Raw genomic sequence first — 19174 nt, 5'->3', positions numbered from 1 at the left:
AGTTACATAGTTAGTACGGTCGAAAAAAGACATATGTCCATCAAGTTCAACCAGGGAATTAAGGGGTAGGGGTGTGGCGCGATATTGGGGAAGGGATGAGATTTTATATTTCTTCATAAGCATTAATCTTATTTTGTCAATTAGGAACATTCAGCACCCACCCGCTATCAAGGCAGCTGCCTATCATGTCATGCCCTACCTGCACAGGTGTGCTGGCTACTCAAATGATCCAATTAAGGAGGCCATTTAGTCAGCAGCAGCAGAAGTCCTGTGCCTGGACGCTCCAACAGCGGCCAGACACAAGCAGAAGCAGAAGCAGCAGAAGCAGCAGCAGCACCACCTTTTGTTTTTTGGCTGCAGCAGCAGCAAGGCCCACAGGGCTGGCTAGCTGGCTAGCCAGCAAGCAGGTAGCAATGAAAGTAGGAATCTTTCTTTTTAACCCTGTAAGGGGGTGGTGCACTGTACCCGAAGATACTGCCATATCGGGTCAATGCATAGGGCGACGGAAGCAAGCTTCGAAATCGGCCCCCGTTCTCAAAAATCCATTTAATATATGGTCCCCAGATAGGGGACGTATCAGATATTAAACTGATAAGAACAGATACTACACTTGATCTTAGCCAAAAGGCCGAGAAGCGATAACCGTGAAAGGGGCGGGCCCAACAAGGTGCCCTTCATGGGCACTATCACTGCTTGCTGTCAGGGAGGCTGCCAGACAATTTTCCATGCACACTCTGGGCTGGGGGGCAGTCAACCACCAGTACACACAGCAGAACCTAAACCCATACCATTATTGCTAAGCAGCAAGACAGGGGCCCATTGCACTCCCACGGGGCCTTTTTAAATGCAATCCATAACCCGGATTTGCCAGGAACCCTTCTTACTCCTCCTACTTGCATGTGACACTGGGCTTAGGATCTGCATAGGAAACACACACACAAGCACACACCTACCTTTGTTGCCTGCAGATGCCTCCTTGGCTGTCCCCAAACGGTATCAAACCAACACCCACGGGAAGCTGTAAGCATAGAGGACATGCCTGCACCCCATTGGACTTACCTGTGTGGGTTAAATCCGGGTTATTTGACAACCTATGGCGGTGATGGTTCTGCTCAGGCAGAGCAGTGCTGATGCTCCTCATAAAGCTGTCGCTGCTGTGAAGGTTCTAGGTGACATCACAAATCCCTATGGTTACATACACAACAAAGCTGGGTTGTTGTTGTTTACACTCTCCAAGGCCTGTGGAAGTGAGTGACATCATAGCACTGTAGTTCTGAGGGTTCTAGATGGATGCAACAATCTCCTGTTGCTTCTATGAAGGCCATAATAGACGACATCACCAAACAGCTCCATAGTCACATACACAGCAAAGGAGAGATGTTGTTTACACCTAGTGATGTCAGTGGTATTGAGTGACATCACAGCACAGTGCTAAGGCTCCTGGGCCTGGACACAGCAGCGGCTGCAATATCTCAACGGAGAATACGTTTATATATATGTGTGTGTGTGCGCGTATATATATATATATATATATATATATATATATATATATATATATATGTGGATGATGGGGGAGACAGCACCGATCAAATCAGCATGTGCAGGTGATCATCCGGGAATGCCAACCCGGAAAAGCATGCAGAAATTCAGAAGGGATACAGCACCAAATAGCTGAGGACTCAGGCTGGTAGATGGAGCAAGATTTTATTTGCCATCCATGTGCAACGTTTCGGCAATAAACTGCCTTTTTCAAGCATATCAAACAAAGTGACAATGTGCATATATATAGGAATCACAACATGCTGTGATTGGTTACATAACAGGTGTTATACATATATCATTATAATCAGTGACCACATCCTATTGGTTAAGTTGTGTTGTCATAGTGATTCAAATACACAAAAACTATAAATCTTAATGAGCATAAAAAACGACCATCAAAACATATATAAGCTTCAGATGTGTTCACTGGGACTTCACTTACATTGATCCATGTCTCCGATTGCATCTTCATCATATAGATCGCATAAGAGATCTAGCGTGCGTGTGTGTCAGCTGTGTTTGTAAATAAACAAACTGCGGCTGCGTGGCTCCACATCGTGTAGTTCCGATCAGCTGACCACTATAGGTCAGCTGATGCAGGAGCGTCATAGATGTAAATAAACAAACTGCGGCTGCGTGGCTCCACATCGTGTACTTCCGATCAGCTGACCACTATAGGTCAGCTGATGCAGGAGCGTCATAGATGTCCGCGATCATAACAAAATGATCCGCGCAAGCGCCAACTGCCTGCGCATGCGTGGTGCGTCTACATGGGTGATCGCATATCGGTGAATCGACCTGCGCATATCAAATGCGCCTGTCGATACCCGAAGTGCCCCTGACCAAAAAACGCACAGCATAGTCTAAAATACATATGAGTCCAAATAGACTTCTATACATGTATTGTTCAAGACATTCCGCTTAATGATAACACTACTAGTTTGGTCCAATCTGCTGAGTTAACTCTAAAGGATGTTAATCTGTTTAACAAAAGTCAGTTTATGCCACCCAGAACCAATAATGGAATTGAAGCATTTGTTGAGGTTGTCACCAAACAGATTAATGTATTGAAAGAGAATTCTACTCATTCCGGTTGGCATAATTTGACTCGCAGTGAATATGATGTATTATCAAGGTTACAAAAAAATTCTGACATCACCATCAAAGCCGCGGATAAGGGGGGTGCCCTGGTTGTTATGGACACCCCACTTTATCTAGCCGAGATTACTAGACAAGTGTCTGATGTCACGGTTTACAGTAAACTTAGGAAGGATCCTTTGAAGGAAATCCAGGCTGACATCTCATTTCTTTTACAGCAGGCGGTTGAGAACCATATTATAGATACAGAATTGGTAACATTTTTGACTCAAAAACATCCTATAACACCAGTCCTATATTGTTTACCTAAGATACATAAGAACCTCCAGAACCCCCCCGGACGACCTATCGTCTCCGGGAGTGGTTCTGTGTTCTCCCCCATTGCCGTTTATTTGGATAAGATTTTAAGATGTCATGCCACCTCGGCTAAATCATTTATTCGTGACACGGGTGATTTCATTTCCAAAATTCAGGATTTGGTTTGCCCCCCTGGATCCCTTCTGGTATCGTTCGACGTGGTTAATCTTTACACGTCGATCGAACACTCAAAGGGGATCCAGGCGGTCGCCAATTGCCTATTATCCACTGATCTCTCTGCAGGGGCACGTTCCCTTGTTTTGGACTTATTGGGGGTCATCCTCAGACGGAATTATTTCCTGTTTGGGGATGACTTCTATGTCCAAAACAGGGGAACGGCCATGGGGTCCAATGTGGCCCCAACATATGCAAATGTATATATGACGGAATTTGAGGAAACTTATATTTACAAATCACGATGGTATCCTCATGTACGGACTTGGTTCCGTTACATAGATGATACCTTCGTGATTTGGACGGGTACTTTGTCACAACTTCATTTGTTCCTTGATGAATTGAATAGTATATACCCTGAACTTCAATTCACCATGGTGGTGTCCGAATCATCAATTCAATTTTTGGACACATTTGTTACAGTAACTGACGGTAGATTATCAATGGATCTCTATACAAAGAAAACAGATAGGAATAGTGTTCTACAATATGATAGTTTTCATCCTAGACCCACAGTTAAATCACTCCCATGGAGCCAATTGCTACGTGTTAAACGGATAGTCTCAGATCCTATACAGTCCTCCAAAAGAATTGATGAAATGCAAGGGAAATTTAGACGTAGGGGTTATCCACAACGTTTGTTAAACCATCACTCAAATAGACTCTTACAAGTCGAGAGATCCACTCTATTACATAGTACCCCCAAACAACCCACAGATAGGATACCATTTGTATCTACGTATTCAGTTAATAGCCAGGCTATAGCTAATATTATTAGGCATAACTGGTCACTCGTGAGTAAGACTACTGGCTTAGATAAGCCACCAATAATGGCATACCGTAAGGGACGCAGTTTTAAAGACCGTCTTATTAAATCTGATGTCGGCTCATTCAAAGATAAAGGTACACAAAAATTTAAACAGGGCAATTTTCCCTGCTTAAATTGTAGTCATTGTAATTCTATGTTAAAGGGCGATTCATTTAATCACCCACATACAGGCAAACCATTCAAGATTCATGGTAGATATACATGCCGCTCCTCCTTTGTAATCTATCTGTTGACCTGTCCATGCGGGCTTTATTACATAGGTGAAACCACCAATGAATGCCGGATAAGATTAAATGGTCATAAATCTTCCATTAGGACCAAGAGGGTTGATCTCCCACTACCTAAACATTTTTTGGAATTTGGTCATAGTATCAGTCAGCTAAGATTTCGCATTATAGATCATGTACCTGTGTTAAGACGAGGGGGTGACAGGGAGAAATTATTGCGCCAGAAAGAACTTAAATGGATCTATACATTAGACACGATGTGTCCAAAGGGATTGAATATGGATTTTGGCTTGAAACCCTTTATGTAGGCATTTAGGTTATCCTCTATTCTTATTCTTCTTCTTCCCCCCTTTTTTTTCAATTATTCCCCTTCTTTTTCTTTCTCCTTCTATCTTCCTCTTTTCTTTTTTCCTTCTTTATCTTCTTACTCTTCTTTCCTCTATTTCTATTCATTTCCCTTTTTTCCCCCTTCCTTTTTTTCCCCCTTTTTCCCCTTTCCCCTTCCCCCCCCTTCCCCCCCCCCACTCTTCTCTCCTTCTTTTCTTTTTTTCTTTTTTTCCCCTTTCTTCTTACCTCTTTTCTTTTTCCTCTATTTTATTTTATAATTTTATTCCCCCCCCCCCTCCTCTTTTTTCATTTATCACATTTTTTGTTCTTACTCTCTTTTTTCTTACCTTTTTTTCACCTGATCCTTATATTTAATGTTTACAAGTGACAACATGAGGTTTTTGGATATCTTTCCATGATAATATTTTAAAATATTTTTTATGTATATTTTTTTAGATTCACTTCACCTATTATTTATCACCACCCTATATGAAGATTACAGCTGAGGATGGATTCACTGAGGACTCCTGAGAAAAAAAGTTTTCTTTTGCATAATTATAGATCTTATGATTTAAATATAGTTTATTATACATTGATCCTTGTTTCAACATGACATCTTCTTGTGACATATTTCTGTGCTGGTATCTATATAGACGTCCGTTATAATAAATTTGTCTTGAACAATACATGTATAGAAGTCTATTTGGACTCATATGTATTTTAGACTATGCTGTGCGTTTTTTGGTCAGGGGCACTTCGGGTATCGACAGGCGCATTTGATATGCGCAGGTCGATTCACCGATATGCGATCACCCATGTAGACGCACCACGCATGCGCAGGCAGTTGGCGCTTGCGCGGATCATTTTGTTATGATCGCGGACATCTATGACGCTCCTGCATCAGCTGACCTATAGTGGTCAGCTGATCGGAAGTACACGATGTGGAGCCACGCAGCCGCAGTTTGTTTATTTACATCTATGACGCTCCTGCATCAGCTGACCTATAGTGGTCAGCTGATCGGAACTACACGATGTGGAGCCACGCAGCCGCAGTTTGTTTATTTACAAACACAGCTGACACACACGCACGCTAGATCTCTTATGCGATCTATATGATGAAGATGCAATCGGAGACATGGATCAATGTAAGTGAAGTCCCAGTGAACACATCTGAAGCTTATATATGTTTTGATGGTCGTTTTTTATGCTCATTAAGATTTATAGTTTTTGTGTATTTGAATCACTATGACAACACAACTTAACCAATAGGATGTGGTCACTGATTATAATGATATATGTATAACACCTGTTATGTAACCAATCACAGCATGTTGTGATTCCTATATATATGCACATTGTCACTTTGTTTGATATGCTTGAAAAAGGCAGTTTATTGCCGAAACGTTGCACATGGATGGCAAATAAAATCTTGCTCCATCTACCAGCCTGAGTCCTCAGCTATTTGGTGCTGTATCCCTTCTGAATTTCTGCATGCTTTTCCGGGTTGGCATTCCCGGATGATCACCTGCACATGCTGATTTGATCGGTGCTGTCTCCCCCATCATCCATTGTTATTGCCATTGGAGACGGGCACGGTCATTGGACTCTGATGGATGCAAGATGACTACTCCTGTTGATACCAGTTTATCCAGTGATGCCATCCCCCACACCTTTTCATATACGGATCAGGATGCTTTGAGGATCCTAAATGCAGTGCATAAAGAAGCCAATTTCCTAAGCACTCCATCTGCTGACCTACTGAAAAGGAAATGGGATATGGAATCTAAGCGTTTGATCACCTTGGAATTACATCTGGTCACGCTTAGGGAATACTACAAGGAACAACGCATACCTCGTGGGATGAGATCTCACCTCACCCCGAACCTGTTCCCTCGCAATGATCTATTTCACACTAAATTTATTCAAATCTCTAACAAGTATGCTTTCGATGTAATGCTACTAAATATGGAATTTCTCTATGAAGATATTGAGAAAACCAAATCAAAGTGTTTAGAAGTGGAGGAGCAGCTTAAAACCCTATTGACCTCACAACAGTATCAGGAGGCAAAGGAGAAACTTGCTGTTCGCATACTTAAGCATCAACAAGAGTTAGAGGAAGCCAAGAGGAGCAAATGGCACCACGATTTGGATGATTATGCAAGTGGTCGAATTTACATGTGGCAGATGAGTCAAGAACAAGACGGGAATCGTCGCAGACGACGCACCAAACCACATCATCGTCAGAAACGCCGTGCCCATAAAGAAGGTTTTTTGTCAACTGCTCTGGATAGTGACTCCTCCGAGGGTCTTTCCCCCCCTTCTTCTTTTTTAGCCAGAGCTCAGGATACCCCCGCAAAACCCGGCGGGGAGGCCGTAAACATAGGAGACGCCAGTATCCGCACACGCCAGAGGACCCAGTCACGCCAACCGAGGGGCCGAGGGATCACGACATAGAGGACTCTCTTGTGGTAAATATATCCTCCATATCCTTATCTTCTATGGAACTTAATGTATTACAGAAAGGATTGTCATTCTGTCCGACTACAGACACAGATTGGTTTGGACTTTTGATTGATTTGGAAGGATTTTTCAGACGGGTACGCCTGAAGGGCTATTTTCAGGACATTCCGCTTAATGATAACACTACTAGTTTGGTCCAATCTGCTGAGTTAACTCTAAAGGATGTTAATCTGTTTAACAAAAGTCAGTTTATGCCACCCAGAACCAATAATGGAATTGAAGCATTTGTTGAGGTTGTCACCAAACAGATTAATGTATTGAAAGAGAATTCTACTCATTCCGGTTGGCATAATTTGACTCGCAGTGAATATGATGTATTATCAAGGTTACAAAAAAATTCTGACATCACCATCAAAGCCGCGGATAAGGGGGGTGCCCTGGTTGTTATGGACACCCCACTTTATCTAGCCGAGATTACTAGACAAGTGTCTGATGTCACGGTTTACAGTAAACTTAGGAAGGATCCTTTGAAGGAAATCCAGGCTGACATCTCATTTCTTTTACAGCAGGCGGTTGAGAACCATATTATAGATACAGAATTGGTAAAATTTTTGACTCAAAAACATCCTATAACACCAGTCCTATATTGTTTACCTAAGATACATAAGAACCTCCAGAACCCCCCCGGACGACCTATCGTCTCCGGGAGTGGTTCTGTGTTCTCCCCCATTGCCGTTTATTTGGATAAGATTTTAAGATGTCATGCCACCTCGGCTAAATCATTTATTCGTGACACGGGTGATTTCATTTCCAAAATTCAGGATTTGGTTTGCCCCCCTGGATCCCTTCTGGTATCGTTCGACGTGGTTAATCTTTACACGTCGATCGAACACTCAAAGGGGATCCAGGCGGTCGCCAATTGCCTATTATCCACTGATCTCTCTGCAGGGGCACGTTCCCTTGTTTTGGACTTATTGGGGGTCATCCTCAGACGGAATTATTTCCTGTTTGGGGATGACTTCTATGTCCAAAACAGGGGAACGGCCATGGGGTCCAATGTGGCCCCAACATATGCAAATGTATATATGACGGAATTTGAGGAAACTTATATTTACAAATCACGATGGTATCCTCATGTACGGACTTGGTTCCGTTACATAGATGATACCTTCGTGATTTGGACGGGTACTTTGTCACAACTTCATTTGTTCCTTGATGAATTGAATAGTATATACCCTGAACTTCAATTCACCATGGTGGTGTCCGAATCATCAATTCAATTTTTGGACACATTTGTTACAGTAACTGACGGTAGATTATCAATGGATCTCTATACAAAGAAAACAGATAGGAATAGTGTTCTACAATATGATAGTTTTCATCCTAGACCCACAGTTAAATCACTCCCATGGAGCCAATTGCTACGTGTTAAACATATAGTCTCAGATCCTATACAGTCCTCCAAAAGAATTGATGAAATGCAAGGGAAATTTAGACGTAGGGGTTATCCACAACGTTTGTTAAACCATCACTCAAATAGACTCTTACAAGTCGAGAGATCCACTCTATTACATAGTACCCCCAAACAACCCACAGATAGGATACCATTTGTATCTACGTATTCAGTTAATAGCCAGGCTATAGCTAATATTATTAGGCATAACTGGTCACTCGTGAGTAAGACTACTGGCTTAGATAAGCCACCAATAATGGCATACCGTAAGGGACGCAGTTTTAAAGACCGTCTTATTAAATCTGATGTCGGCTCATTCAAAGATAAAGGTACACAAAAATTTAAACAGGGCAATTTTCCCTGCTTAAATTGTAGTCATTGTAATTCTATGTTAAAGGGCGATTCATTTAATCACCCACATACAGGCAAACCATTCAAGATTCATGGTAGATATACATGCCACTCCTCCTTTGTAATCTATCTGTTGACCTGTCCATGCGGGCTTTATTACATAGGTGAAACCACCAATGAATGCCGGATAAGATTAAATGGTCATAAATCTTCCATTAGGACCAAGAGGGTTGATCTCCCACTACCTAAACATTTTTTGGAATTTGGTCATAGTATCAGTCAGCTAAGATTTCGCATTATAGATCATGTACCTGTGTTAAGACGAGGGGGTGACAGGGAGAAATTATTGCGCCAGAAAGAACTTAAATGGATCTATACATTAGACACGATGTGTCCAAAGGGATTGAATATGGATTTTGGCTTGAAACCCTTTATGTAGGCATTTAGGTTATCCTCTATTCTTATTCTTCTTCTTCCCCCCTTTTTTTTCAATTATTCCCCTTCTTTTTCTTTCTCCTTCTATCTTCCTCTTTTCTTTTTTCCTTCTTTATCTTCTTACTCTTCTTTCCTCTATTTCTATTCATTTCCCTTTTTTCCCCCTTCCTTTTTTCCCCCTTTTTCCCCTTTCCCCTTCCCCCCCCCTCCCCCCCCCCCCCCACTCTTCTCTCCTTCTTTTCTTTTTTTCTTTTTTTCCCCTTTCTTCTTACCTCTTTTCTTTTTCCTCTATTTTATTTTATAATTTTATTCCCCCCCCCCTCCTCTTTTTTCATTTATCACATTTTTTGTTCTTACTCTCTTTTTTCTTACCTTTTTTTCACCTGATCCTTATATTTAATGTTTACAAGTGACAACATGAGGTTTTTGGATATCTTTCCATGATAATATTTTAAAATATTTTTTATGTATATTTTTTTAGATTCACTTCACCTATTATTTATCACCACCCTATATGAAGATTACAGCTGAGGATGGATTCACTGAGGACTCCTGAGAAAAAAAGTTTTCTTTTGCATAATTATAGATCTTATGATTTAAATATAGTTTATTATACATTGATCCTTGTTTCAACATGACATCTTCTTGTGACATATTTCTGTGCTGGTATCTATATAGACGTCCGTTATAATAAATTCGTCTTGAACAATACATGTATAGAAGTCTATTTGGACTCATATGTATTTTAGACTATGCTGTGCGTTTTTTGGTCAGGGGCACTTCGGGTATCGACAGGCGCATTTGATATGCGCAGGTCGATTCACCGATATGCGATCACCCATGTAGACGCACCACGCATGCGCAGGCAGTTGGCGCTTGCGCGGATCATTTTGTTATGATCGCGGACATCTATGACGCTCCTGCATCAGCTGACCTATAGTGGTCAGCTGATCGGAAGTACACGATGTGGAGCCACGCAGCCGCAGTTTGTTTATTTACATCTATGACGCTCCTGCATCAGCTGACCTATAGTGGTCAGCTGATCGGAACTACACGATGTGGAGCCACGCAGCCGCAGTTTGTTTATTTACAAACACAGCTGACACACACGCACGCTAGATCTCTTATGCGATCTATATGATGAAGATGCAATCGGAGACATGGATCAATGTAAGTGAAGTCCCAGTGAACACATCTGAAGCTTATATATGTTTTGATGGTCGTTTTTTATGCTCATTAAGATTTATAGTTTTTGTGTATTTGAATCACTATGACAACACAACTTAACCAATAGGATGTGGTCACTGATTATAATGATATATGTATAACACCTGTTATGTAACCAATCACAGCATGTTGTGATTCCTATATATATGCACATTGTCACTTTGTTTGATATGCTTGAAAAAGGCAGTTTATTGCCGAAACGTTGCACATGGATGGCAAATAAAATCTTGCTCCATCTACCAGCCTGAGTCCTCAGCTATTTGGTGCTGTATCCCTTCTGAATTTCTGCATGCTTTTCCGGGTTGGCATTCCCGGATGATCACCTGCACATGCTGATTTGATCGGTGCTGTCTCCCCCATCGTCCATTGTTATTGCCATTGGAGACGGGCACGGTCATTGGACTCTGATGGATGCAAGATGACTACTCCTGTTGATACCAGTTTATCCAGTGATGCCATCCCCCACACCTTTTCATATACGGATCAGGATGCTTTGAGGATCCTAAATGCAGTGCATAAAGAAGCCAATTTCCTAAGCACTCCATCTGCTGACCTACTGAAAAGGAAATGGGATATGGAATCTAAGCGTTTGATCACCTTGGAATTACATCTGGTCACGCTTAGGGAATACTACAAGGAACAACGCATACCTCGTGGGATGAGATCTCACCTCACCCCGAACCTGTTCCCTCGCAATGATCTATTTCACACTAAATTTATTCAAATCTCTAACAAGTATGCTTTCGATGTAATGCTACTAAATATGGAATTTCTCTATGAAGATATTGAGAAAACCAAATCAAAGTGTTTAGAAGTGGAGGAGCAGCTTAAAACCCTATTGACCTCACAACAGTATCAGGAGGCAAAGGAGAAACTTGCTGTTCGCATACTTAAGCATCAACAAGAGTTAGAGGAAGCCAAGAGGAGCAAATGGCACCGCGATTTGGATGATTATGCAAGTGGTCGAATTTACATGTGGCAGATGAGTCAAGAACAAGACGGGAATCGTCGCAGACGACGCACCAAACCACATCATCGTCAGAAACGCCGTGCCCATAAAGAAGGTTTTTTGTCAACTGCTCTGGATAGTGACTCCTCCGAGGGTCTTTCCCCCCCTTCTTCTTTTTTAGCCAGAGCTCAGGATACCCCCGCAAAACCCGGCGGGGAGGCCGTAAACATAGGAGACGCCAGTATCCGCACACGCCAGAGGACCCAGTCACGCCAACCGAGGGGCCGAGGGATCACGACATAGAGGACTCTCTTGTGGTAAATATATCCTCCATATCCTTATCTTCTATGGAACTTAATGTATTACAGAAAGGATTGTCATTCTGTCCGACTACAGACACAGATTGGTTTGGACTTTTGATTGATTTGGAAGGATTTTTCAGACGGGTACGCCTGAAGGGCTATTTTCAGGACATTCCGCTTAATGATAACACTACTAGTTTGGTCCAATCTGCTGAGTTAACTCTAAAGGATGTTAATCTGTTTAACAAAAGTCAGTTTATGCCACCCAGAACCAATAATGGAATTGAAGCATTTGTTGAGGTTGTCACCAAACAGATTAATGTATTGAAAGAGAATTCTACTCATTCCGGTTGGCATAATTTGACTCGCAGTGAATATGATGTATTATCAAGGTTACAAAAAAATTCTGACATCACCATCAAAGCCGCGGATAAGGGGGGTGCCCTGGTTGTTATGGACACCCCACTTTATCTAGCCGAGATTACTAGACAAGTGTCTGATGTCACGGTTTACAGTAAACTTAGGAAGGATCCTTTGAAGGAAATCCAGGCTGACATCTCATTTCTTTTACAGCAGGCGGTTGAGAACCATATTATAGATACAGAATTGGTAACATTTTTGACTCAAAAACATCCTATAACACCAGTCCTATATTGTTTACCTAAGATACATAAGAACCTCCAGAACCCCCCCGGACGACCTATCGTCTCCGGGAGTGGTTCTGTGTTCTCCCCCATTGCCGTTTATTTGGATAAGATTTTAAGATGTCATGCCACCTCGGCTAAATCATTTATTCGTGACACGGGTGATTTCATTTCCAAAATTCAGGATTTGGTTTGCCCCCCTGGATCCCTTCTGGTATCGTTCGACGTGGTTAATCTTTACACGTCGATCAAACACTCAAAGGGGATCCAGGCGGTCGCCAATTGCCTATTATCCACTGATCTCTCTGCAGGGGCACGTTCCCTTGTTTTGGACTTATTGGGGGTCATCCTCAGACGGAATTATTTCCTGTTTGGGGATGACTTCTATGTCCAAAACAGGGGAACGGCCATGGGGTCCAATGTGGCCCCAACATATGCAAATGTATATATGACGGAATTTGAGGAAACTTATATTTACAAATCACGATGGTATCCTCATGTACGGACTTGGTTCCGTTACATAGATGATACCTTCGTGATTTGGACGGGTACTTTGTCACAACTTCATTTGTTCCTTGATGAATTGAATAGTATATACCCTGAACTTCAATTCACCATGGTGGTGTCCGAATCATCAATTCAATTTTTGGACACATTTGTTACAGTAACTGACGGTAGATTATCAATGGATCTCTATACAAAGAAAACAGATAGGAATAGTGTTCTACAATATGATAGTTTTCATCCTAGACCCACAGTTAAATCACTCCCATGGAGCCAATTGCTACGTGTTAAACGGATAGTCTCAGATCCTATACAGTCCTCCAAAAGAATTGATGAAATGCAAGGGAAATTTAGACGTAGGGGTTATCCACAACGTTTGTTAAACCATCACTCAAATAGACTCTTACAAGTCGAGAGATCCACTCTATTACATAGTACCCCCAAACAACCCACAGATAGGATACCATTTGTATCTACGTATTCAGTTAATAGCCAGGCTATAGCTAATATTATTAGGCATAACTGGTCACTCGTGAGTAAGACTACTGGCTTAGATAAGCCACCAATAATGGCATACCGTAAGGGACGCAGTTTTAAAGACCGTCTTATTAAATCTGATGTCGGCTCATTCAAAGATAAAGGTACACAAAAATTTAAACAGGGCAATTTTCCCTGCTTAAATTGTAGTCATTGTAATTCTATGTTAAAGGGCGATTCATTTAATCACCCACATACAGGCAAACCATTCAAGATTCATGGTAGATATACATGCCACTCCTCCTTTGTAATCTATCTGTTGACCTGTCCATGCGGGCTTTATTACATAGGTGAAACCACCAATGAATGCCGGATAAGATTAAATGGTCATAAATCTTCCATTAGGACCAAGAGGGTTGATCTCCCACTACCTAAACATTTTTTGGAATTTGGTCATAGTATCAGTCAGCTAAGATTTCGCATTATAGATCATGTACCTGTGTTAAGACGAGGGGGTGACAGGGAGAAATTATTGCGCCAGAAAGAACTTAAATGGATCTATACATTAGACACGATGTGTCCAAAGGGATTGAATATGGATTTTGGCTTGAAACCCTTTATGTAGGCATTTAGGTTATCCTCTATTCTTATTCTTCTTCTTCCCCCCTTTTTTTTCAATTATTCCCCTTCTTTTTCTTTCTCCTTCTATCTTCCTCTTTTCTTTTTTCCTTCTTTATCTTCTTACTCTTCTTTCCTCTATTTCTATTCATTTCCCTTTTTTCCCCCTTCCTTTTTTTCCCCCTTTTTCCCCTTTCCCCTTCCCCCCCCCTTCCCCCCCCCCCCCCCACTCTTCTCTCCTTCTTTTCTTTTTTTCTTTTTTTCCCCTTTCTTCTTACCTCTTTTCTTTTTCCTCTATTTTATTTTATAATTTTATTCCCCCCCCCCCCTCCTCTTTTTTCATTTATCACATTTTTTGTTCTTACTCTCTTTTTTCTTACCTTTTTTTCACCTGATCCTTATATTTAATGTTTACAAGTGACAACATGAGGTTTTTGGATATCTTTCCATGATAATATTTTAAAATATTTTTTATGTATATTTTTTTAGATTCACTTCACCTATTATTTATCACCACCCTATATGAAGATTACAGCTGAGGATGGATTCACTGAGGACTCCTGAGAAAAAAAGTTTTCTTTTGCATAATTATAGATCTTATGATTTAAATATAGTTTATTATACATTGATCCTTGTTTCAACATGACATCTTCTTGTGACATATTTCTGTGCTGGTATCTATATAGACGTCCGTTATAATAAATTCGTCTTGAACAATACATGTATAGAAGTCTATTTGGACTCATATGTATTTTAGACTATGCTGTGCGTTTTTTGGTCAGGGGCACTTCGGGTATCGACAGGCACATTTGATATGCGCAGGTCGATTCACCGATATGCGATCACCCATGTAGACGCACCACGCATGCGCAGGCAGTTGGCGCTTGCGCGGATCATTTTGTTATGATCGCGGACATCTATGACGCTCCTGCATCAGCTGACCTATAGTGGTCAGCTGATCGGAAGTACACGATGTGGAGCCACGCAGCCGCAGTTTGTTTATTTACATCTATGACGCTCCTGCATCAGCTGACCTATAGTGGTCAGCTGATCGGAACTACACGATGTGGAGCCACGCAGCCGCAGTTTGTTTATTTACAAACACAGCTGACACACACGCACGCTAGATCTCTTATGCGATCTATATGATGAAGATGCAATCGGAGACATGGATCAATGTAAGTGAAGTCCCAGTGAACACATCTGAAGCTTATATATGTTTTGATGGTCGTTTTTTATGCTCATTAAGATTTATAGTTTTTGTGTATTTGAATCACTATGACAACACAACTTAACCAATAGGATGTGGTCACTGATTATAATGATATATGTATAACACCTGTTATGTAACCAATCACAGCATGTTGTGATTCCTATATATATGCACATTGTCACTTTGTTTGATATGCTTGAAAAAGGCAGTTTATTGCCGAAACGTTGCACATGGATGGCAAATAAAATCTTGCTCCATCTACCAGCCTGAGTCCTCAGCTATTTGGTGCTGTATCCCTTCTGAATTTCTGCATGCTTTTCCGGGTTGGCATTCCCGGATGATCACCTGCACATGCTGATTTGATCGGTGCTGTCTCCCCCATCATCCATTGTTATTGCCATTGGAGACGGGCACGGTCATTGGACTCTGATGGATGCAAGATGACTACTCCTGTTGATACCAGTTTATCCAGTGATGCCATCCCCCACACCTTTTCATATACGGATCAGGATGCTTTGAGGATCCTAAATGCAGTGCATAAAGAAGCCAATTTCCTAAGCACTCCATCTGCTGACCTACTGAAAAGGAAATGGGATATGGAATCTAAGCGTTTGATCACCTTGGAATTACATCTGGTCACGCTTAGGGAATACTACAAGGAACAACGCATACCTCGTGGGATGAGATCTCACCTCACCCCGAACCTGTTCCCTCGCAATGATCTATTTCACACTAAATTTATTCAAATCTCTAACAAGTATGCTTTCGATGTAATGCTACTAAATATGGAATTTCTCTATGAAGATATTGAGAAAACCAAATCAAAGTGTTTAGAAGTGGAGGAGCAGCTTAAAACCCTATTGACCTCACAACAGTATCAGGAGGCAAAGGAGAAACTTGCTGTTCGCATACTTAAGCATCAACAAGAGTTAGAGGAAGCCAAGAGGAGCAAATGGCACCGCGATTTGGATGATTATGCAAGTGGTCGAATTTACATGTGGCAGATGAGTCAAGAACAAGACGGGAATCGTCGCAGACGACGCACCAAACCACATCATCGTCAGAAACGCCGTGCCCATAAAGGTTTTTTGTCAACTGCTCTGGATAGTGACTCCTCCGAGGGTCCTTCCCCCCCTTCTTCTTTTTTAGCCAGAGCTCAGGATACCCCCGCAAAACCCGGCGGGGAGGCCGTAAACATAGGAGACGCCAGTATCCGCACACGCCAGAGGACCCAGTCACGCCAACCGAGGGGCCGAGGGATCACGACATAGAGGACTCTCTTGTGGTAAATATATCCTCCATATCCTTATCTTCTATGGAACTTAATGTATTACAGAAAGGATTGTCATTCTGTCCGACTACAGACACAGATTGGTTTGGACTTTTGATTGATTTGGAAGGATTTTTCAGACGGGTACGCCTGAAGGGCTATTTTCAGGACATTCCGCTTAATGATAACACTACTAGTTTGGTCCAATCTGCTGAGTTAACTCTAAAGGATGTTAATCTGTTTAACAAAAGTCAGTTTATGCCACCCAGAACCAATAATGGAATTGAAGCATTTGTTGAGGTTGTCACCAAACAGATTAATGTATTGAAAGAGAATTCTACTCATTCCGGTTGGCATAATTTGACTCGCAGTGAATATGATGTATTATCAAGGTTACAAAAAAATTCTGACATCACCATCAAAGCCGCGGATAAGGGGGGTGCCCTGGTTGTTATGGACACCCCACTTTATCTAGCCGAGATTACTAGACAAGTGTCTGATGTCACGGTTTACAGTAAACTTAGGAAGGATCCTTTGAAGGAAATCCAGGCTGACATCTCATTTCTTTTACAGCAGGCGGTTGAGAACCATATTATAGATACAGAATTGGTAACATTTTTGACTCAAAAACATCCTATAACACCAGTCCTATATTGTTTACCTAAGATACATAAGAACCTCCAGAACCCCCCCGGACGACCTATCGTCTCCGGGAGTGGTTCTGTGTTCTCCCCCATTGCCGTTTATTTGGATAAGATTTTAAGATGTCATGCCACCTCGGCTAAATCATTTATTCGTGACACGGGTGATTTCATTTCCAAAATTCAGGATTTGGTTTGCCCCCCTGGATCCCTTCTGGTATCGTTCGACGTGGTTAATCTTTACACGTCGATCAAACACTCAAAGGGGATCCAGGCGGTCGCCAATTGCCTATTATCCACTGATCTCTCTGCAGGGGCACGTTCCCTTGTTTTGGACTTATTGGGGGTCATCCTCAGACGGAATTATTTCCTGTTTGGGGATGACTTCTATGTCCAAAACAGGGGAACGGCCATGGGGTCCAATGTGGCCCCAACATATGCAAATGTATATATGACGGAATTTGAGGAAACTTATATTTACAAATCACGATGGTATCCTCATGTACGGACTTGGTTCCGTTACATAGATGATACCTTCGTGATTTGGACGGGTACTTTGTCACAACTTCATTTGTTCCTTGATGAATTGAATAGTATATACCCTGAACTTCAATTCACCATGGTGGTGTCCGAATCATCAATTCAATTTTTGGACACATTTGTTACAGTAACTGACGGTAGATTATCAATGGATCTCTATACAAAGAAAACAGATAGGAATAGTGTTCTACAATATGATAGTTTTCATCCTAGACCCACAGTTAAATCACTCCCATGGAGCCAATTGCTACGTGTTAAACGGATAGTCTCAGATCCTATACAGTCCTCCAAAAGAATTGATGAAATGCAAGGGAAATTTAGACGTAGGGGTTATCCACAACGTTTGTTAAACCATCACTCAAATAGACTCTTACAAGTCGAGAGATCCACTCTATTACATAGTACCCCCAAACAACCCACAGATAGGATACCATTTGTATCTACGTATTCAGTTAATAGCCAGGCTATAGCTAATATTATTAGGCATAACTGGTCACTCGTGAGTAAGACTACTGGCTTAGATAAGCCACCAATAATGGCATACCGTAAGGGACGCAGTTTTAAAGACCGTCTTATTAAATCTGATGTCGGCTCATTCAAAGATAAAGGTACACAAAAATTTAAACAGGGCAATTTTCCCTGCTTAAATTGTAGTCATTGTAATTCTATGTTAAAGGGCGATTCATTTAATCACCCACATACAGGCAAACCATTCAAGATTCATGGTAGATATACATGCCGCTCCTCCTTTGTAATCTATCTGTTGACCTGTCCATGCGGGCTTTATTACATAGGTGAAACCACCAATGAATGCCGGATAAGATTAAATGGTCATAAATCTTCCATTAGGACCAAGAGGGTTGATCTCCCACTACCTAAACATTTTTTGGAATTTGGTCATAGTATCAGTCAGCTAAGATTTCGCATTATAGATCATGTACCTGTGTTAAGACGAGGGGGTGACAGGGAGAAATTATTGCGCCAGAAAGAACTTAAATGGATCTATACATTAGACACGATGTGTCCAAAGGGATTGAATATGGATTTTGGCTTGAAACCCTTTATGTAGGCATTTAGGTTATCCTCTATTCTTATTCTTCTTCTTCCCCCCTTTTTTTTCAATTATTCCCCTTCTTTTTCTTTCTCCTTCTATCTTCCTCTTTTCTTTTTTCCTTCTTTATCTTCTTACTCTTCTTTCCTCTATTTCTATTCATTTCCCTTTTTTCCCCCTTCCTTTTTTTCCCCCTTTTTCCCCTTTCCCCTCCCCCCCCCCTTCCCCCCCCCCCCCCACTCTTCTCTCCTTCTTTTCTTTTTTTCTTTTTTTCCCCTTTCTTCTTACCTCTTTTCTTTTTCCTCTATTTTATTTTATAATTTTATTCCCCCCCCCCCTCCTCTTTTTTCATTTATCACATTTTTTGTTCTTACTCTCTTTTTTCTTACCTTTTTTTCACCTGATGCTTATATTTAATGTTTACAAGTGACAACATGAGGTTTTTGGATATCTTTCCATGATAATATTTTAAAATATTTTTTATG

General features: G+C 41.4%; 1 non-coding gene across 1 annotated transcript; it reads right to left on the bottom strand.

Annotated features, from left to right (window-relative positions):
• Nucleotides 1-449: 449 nt before the first annotated feature.
• On the bottom strand, nucleotides 450-640 carry LOC130332717 (U2 spliceosomal RNA). The gene has a single exon (XR_008875305.1). It is a non-coding gene; the product is annotated as a U2 spliceosomal RNA (small nuclear RNA).
• Between the last annotated feature and the right edge of the window lie 18534 nt (nucleotides 641-19174).

The sequence above is a fragment of the Hyla sarda genome, unplaced genomic scaffold, assembly GCF_029499605.1.
Source record: "Hyla sarda isolate aHylSar1 unplaced genomic scaffold, aHylSar1.hap1 scaffold_387, whole genome shotgun sequence".
NCBI lineage: Eukaryota > Metazoa > Chordata > Amphibia > Anura > Hylidae > Hyla > Hyla sarda.
This window is presented reverse-complemented; position numbering and strand designations above follow the sequence as displayed.